A 6,293-nucleotide genomic window follows, 5' to 3' on the forward strand; every position below is an offset into this window, starting at 1 on the left:
GAAAGATATTTTTTTGATTTTTTTGAATTTTTATGATGAGAGAAAAAAAAACATGAAAATTATGCAATGCATGAATTTTTTTAGATCAAAACAATGAATGCATGCAAGAATGCTATGAATGTCAAGATGAACACCAAGAACACTATGAAGATCATGATGAACATCAAGAACATATTTTTGAAAAATTTTTAATGCAAGGAAAACATGCAAGACACCAAACTTCAAAATCTTTCATGTTTAGACTCTAACAAACGAAAAATGCACATGTAAAACAAGAAAAGACACAAAACATGAAAACATCAAGATCAAACAAGAAGACTTACCAAGAACAACTTGAAGATCATGAAGAACACTATGAATGCATGATATTTTCGAAAAATGCAAGATGCATATGCAAGTGACACCAAACTTATGATATGACTCAAGACTCAAACAAGAAACACAAAAAATATTTTTGATTTTTATGATTTTCTAATTTTTTTTTGTATTTTTTTTTCAAAAATTATTATGAAAAAGAAAAATAAGGATTCCAAAATTTTAATATGAATTCCAGGAATCTTATGCTCTTTAGTCTAAAGCTTCAGTCCAGGAATTAGACATGGCTCACTAGCCAGCCAAGCTTTCAATGAAAGCTCCGGTCCAAAACACTAGACATGGCCAATGGCCAACCAAGCTTCAGAAAGATATCAGAATATACTGCTCATTACTTATCAAATATGTAACTTGCCTCTATGCTAATGGTTTGGAAGCCTCAGTCCAAATGAATTTAGACATGGCTTTACAGCCAGCCAGGCTTCACATGCTTCATGAAACACTAGAATTCATTCTTAAAAATTTTGAATAAAAATATATTTTTTTGAAAACATTTTTTTTTTGAAAACAGGTGAGAAAATTTTGAAATATTTTTGAAAATTTTTTTAAAAGAAAACAAAAAGAAAATTACCTAATCTGAGCAACAAGATGAACCGTCAGTTGTCCAAACTCGAACAATCTCCGGCAACGGCGCCAAAAACTTGGTATGCGAAATTGCTACTCAGGTTGTGAATTGTTGTTCGAAATTGATTCCCTGGCAATGGCACCAAAAACGGATGCACAGGACCATGGTCTAAACATATCTTCACAACTTCGCATAACTAACCAGCAAGTGCACTGGGTCGTCCAAGTAATACCTTACGTGAGTAAGGGTCGAATCCCACGGAGATTGTCGGTATGAAGCAAGCTATGGTCACCTTGTAAATCTCAGTCAGGCGGATATAAAACAGTAATGGGTTTTCGAAAATAAATAATAGAATAGGGATAGAGGTACTTATGTAAATCATTAGTAGGAATTTCAGATAAGTGAATGGAGATGCTTTTTGTTCCTCTGAACCTCTGCTTTCCTGCTATCTTCATCCAATCAGTCTTACTCCTTTCCATGGCTGGCTTTATGTGATACATCACCATTGTCAATGGCTACTTTCGGTCTTCTCTCGGGAAAATGATCCAAATGCCCTGTCACGGCACGGCTAATTGTCTGGAGGCATCACCCTTGTCAATGGCTTCATCTTATCCTCTCAGTGAAAATGGTCAACGCACCCTGTCACGGCACGGCTATTCATCTGTCGGTTCTCGATCATGCTGGAATAGGATTTACTATCCTTTTGCGTCTGTCACTAACGCCCAGAAATTGCGAGTTTGGAGCTCGTCACAGTCATTCATTCATTGAATCCTACTTGGAATACCACAGACAAGGTTTAGACTTTCCAGATTCTCTTGAATGCCGCCATCATTCTAGCTTACACCACGAAGATTCTGGTTAGGAGATCTAAGAGATATTCATTCAGTCTAAGGTAGAACGGAAGTGGTTGTCAGTCACGCGTTCATAGGGAATGATGATGATTGTCACGTTCATCACATTCAGATTGAAGTACGAATGAATATCTTAGAAGCGAAGCAAGATGAATTGAATAGAAAACAGTAGTACTTTGCATTAATCTTTGAGGAACAGCTGAGCTCCACACCTTAATCTATGGAGTGTAGAAACTCTACCGTTAAAAATACATAAGTGAAAGTCCAGGCATGGCCGAGAGGCCAGCCCTCAAACGTGATCTAGGATAGCATACAACTGATCAAAGATCAAAAGCTGATCAAAGATGCCTAATACAATAGTAAAAGGTCCTATTTATAATAAACTAGCTACTAGGGTTTACAGAAGTAAGTAATTGATGCATAAATCCACTTCCGGGGCCCACTAGGTGTGTGCTTGGGCTGAGCTTGAGTGTTGCACGTGTAGAGGTCCTTCCTGGAGTTGAACGCCAGCTTTTGTGCCAGTTTGGGCGTTCAACTCTGGTTTTGGCTCCTTTTCTGGCGCTGGACGCCAGATTTGGGCAGAAAGCTGGCGTTGAACGCCAGTTTACGTCGTCTATTCTTAGTCAAAGTATGAACTATTATATATTTCTGGAAAGCCCTGGAAGTCTACTTTCCAACGCAATTGGAAGCGCGCCATTTCGAGTTGTGTAGCTCCAGAAAATCTACTTTGAGTGCAGGGAGGTCAGAATCCAACAGCATCAGCAGTCCTTCTTCAACCTCTGAATCTGATTTTTGCGCAAGTCCCTCAATTTCAGCCAGAAAATACCTGAAATCACAGAAAAACATACAAACTCATAGTAAAGTCCAGAAATGTGAATTTAACATAAAAACTAATGAAAACATCCCTAAAAGTAACTAGATCCTACTAAAAACATAATAAAAACAATGCCAAAAAGTGTATAAATTATCCGCTCATCACTGTGCCTTAGGTTCTAGCCTCTACCACAGAGACTCTAATCTCCCCGAAAATCTACTGAACTAAAGTCTCGAGAAGTCCTCAACAAAATCGTGGATTAGTCATCTGAGAGATGTATATTCAACCTGGTGGTTCATCATTGTCCGATGAAAGATGCACTCTGAACCCATGTAGAATGTGATAACCTTATTCCAGTTCAATGCATTCATATTGATGAAGAAAGAATATACATCTTTGAGATAGAGCAAACACAGATCGAAGAAGAAACATTAATACTTTTATTAATTCATAGGACGCAGTAGGGCACCTCCCCACAACCTAAGAGGTTTAGAAACTCATACTGAAGAGAAAATACAATGAAAAAACATGAATGGTGTACGATGTCTACGAAAATCATATAAAATACAATTCAAATACTAAACAGATGACTGGTAAGGGTAAAACAGTCAATTTAGTGCTAAAATCTACTGCTAGGGCCCATCTGGTGAGTGTTTGGGATGAGCTTTGATGAGATCCACCTGCTATGAGGCTTCTTGTCCGTTGAATACCAGCTAGGGGGTCCTCTCTGGGCCTTTGGACGCTGGGCTCTGCTCTTTGGGCGCTGGATGCCTGGAAGGGGCAGGAAGCTGGCTTTGGACGCCATTTTTGAGCCCTCTAGTCCGAAGCAAAGAATAAACTATTATATATTTTTGAAAAGCTCTGGAAGTCATCTTTTCATAGCCGTTGAGAGTGCTCCATTTAGACCTCTGTAGCTCTAGAAAAGCTCTTCGAAATGCAGGCAGGTCAGATTTAGACAGCATTTGCAGTGCTTTCTCTATCTCTAAATCAGACTTCTGCTCCAGCTCCTCAATTTTAGCCAAAAAATACCTGAAATTGTCCAAAAATACAAAAACTAATAGTAGAATCCAAAAATGTGAATTTAGCACTAAAACTTATAAAAACTTAATAAAAACTAAATAAAAACTACTAAAAGCTATACGAAAGTGATGCTAAAAAGTGTATAAAATATCCGCTCATAACAACACCAAACTTAAATCATTGCTTGTCCCCAAGAAAATAAAAATATAGTAGGATTAAAAAGAAAATTAAGATACAATAAATTTCTAAGTTTCAAATGAAGCTTAGTTACAATCAGATGAACGGGACTTAGTAGCTTTTTGCTTCTGAATAGTTTTGGCATCTCACTATCCATTGAAACTCAGAGATCTTGGCATCCTTAGGAACTTAGAATCCAGATGATATTATTGAATCTCTTAGTTAAGCTTATTTTGATTCTTGAACACAGCTTTCAGAGTCTTCGCCGTGACTCTAAGCACCTTGTTTTCCAGTATTACCACCGGATACAATAATGCCACAGACACTTTAACTGGGTGAACCTTTTCAGATTGTGACTCAGCTTTGCTAGAGTCCCCAGATAGAGGTGTCCAGAGTTCTTAAGCACACTCTTTTTTCTTTGGACTACGACTTTAACCGCTCAGTCTCAAGGTTTTCACTTGACACCTTCACGCCACAAGCACATGGTTAGGGACAGCTTGGTTTAGCCCCTTAGGCCCTCCTAACCATTAATGCTCAAAGCCTTGGGTCCTTTTACCCTTGCCTTTTCGTTTAAAGGGTTATTGGCTTTTTCAATCAGCCCTCCTTTTCCTACATTTTTGGGCAGTGATGGATTTTTCTGCTTTTTATTTTTCTTTTCGCTATTATTTTTTTTCTTCCTTTTTCTCATGCTATATATTTTTTTCTTATTGCAACATGCTTTTTCTTTTGCTTTTTGCTGCTTTTTCTTGCTTTAAGAATCAATTTTCAGATTTTTCAGATTATCAATAATACTTTTCCTTTTTTCTTATTCTTTCAAGAGCCAACATTCTAAAATTTCAACTTCAAACATGCACTATTTAATCATACATTCAGAAAATAAAGCACATGACACCACATCAACATAATTAAACCAATCTTATTTTAACTTTGAAATTCATGCATCTCTTAATTCTTTTCAAATTTTTTTTTTATTTAAGCAAGGTGAGAGATATATGGAACATTTTACAATCTTAAGACATCAATGCAAATGATCATGCAACTAGAACTAGAGAACAGATAAATAAACAGACAGAAAATAGAAAAATAATAGGAAAGGGGTGTAAAGAAAACGAATTCACATGAATGATGGTGGCTAATGCTCCTCCTTGAGGATCCAATGTAGTGCTTGATCTCTTCAATGTCACTCCTTTGTCTTTGTTGAAGCAGCTGCACATGCTCTTATGCACGCTCTCTAGTTTGCTCCATCCTCTTCTTTTATACTTAAGAGTGGTAGAAGTCACAAAGCAAAGCTTTTGCAACACCAAACTTAAGAGTTTTGCTCGTCCTTGAGCAAATTTGATCAATAGGGAAGAAGAAAGTGGGGTAGGTAGAGCTTCTGTGGGACCTCTTGGTCCTAAGAGGCTAAGGAATCTACGTTCCCTATTTTTCTGCACTGGCGTTTGAATGCCCAGGGGCTTCTCCCTAGCTGGCATTCAACGCCAGCAATGCTCCCCTCTTGGGGTGTTGAACATCCAGCAGGGTTACCCTGGCTGGCGTTCAACTTTAACACTCTTTTCAGAGTGTTATGTTTTCAATGCTGTGAATTTCGTCTCTTGACTGGTGCATATGATCATGACTCTAACAATTGAAAAAAAAATGAAAGAAAATAAGCATTGTTGAGTAAGGTTGAGTTGACTTCCAACAAGCGCTTCTTTAATGTCACTAGCTTGATGGACAACTCCTTTTAACGAGGAAAATAGTCATAGAAGAATAAATCCTCACTCCTTACTGGGAGCTTCCTTCCTGTGCTCTCATGGAATAGCGTAATACGCTCAAGAGACAGGATTTTGTTCACTTCCTGAGGGAGGGTTGGGATTACAGCAGTATGCTGGTGTCCCTTTTCGTCACTTTCCTCTTCCATGGTGAATACCATGATAAGATAAGTGAATACCACCATCTTCTATAGTAAAAAGCCCTCAGTAGGGATATTCTTGTTTTTCCAGCCCCTAGGTATCATCCTTTTTGGGGTCTTCCTCCTTTGTGGATAGTGTACATCCAACATCAAACTTATGTTTGGTCTTAGGAGGGACTGAATTAGTTCCATCCAAGGGAGGAGGCTTGGATGCTGAATCCTTTATGCAAGTGCCTCCCTTGTCAGGGGGTAATGGAGGGTCAAGGACCTTGAATACCATCTAGTCCTTATGCAAGGTAATCCTTATTCCCTCTTGGATTCCCAGCTTCTACATTACTATACTTGACCCTAGGTCACACAGAGACTTCTCAAAGGTCATAGTGCCTATGGAGTAAGGAATCAGAAAGCGTCCAGGGTCTGGAAGCTTCTGAGGTAGCTCCTTCTAAACCAAAGCATGGAGTTCTTTTGTAAGCAGTGGAGGTTCTTCCTCCAGAGGCTTTATACCAAGTAACTTGGCATTCAGCTTCATTAGAGCTCCTAGGTATCGATCAACTTGCTCTTCCCTGGTGTCTTCATCCTCACCTGAGGATGAGTAGTCATCAG

This window comes from Arachis ipaensis, chromosome B10 (genome assembly GCF_059453495.1).
Source record: "Arachis ipaensis isolate K30076 ecotype BB chromosome B10, ASM5945349v1, whole genome shotgun sequence".
NCBI lineage: Eukaryota > Viridiplantae > Streptophyta > Magnoliopsida > Fabales > Fabaceae > Arachis > Arachis ipaensis.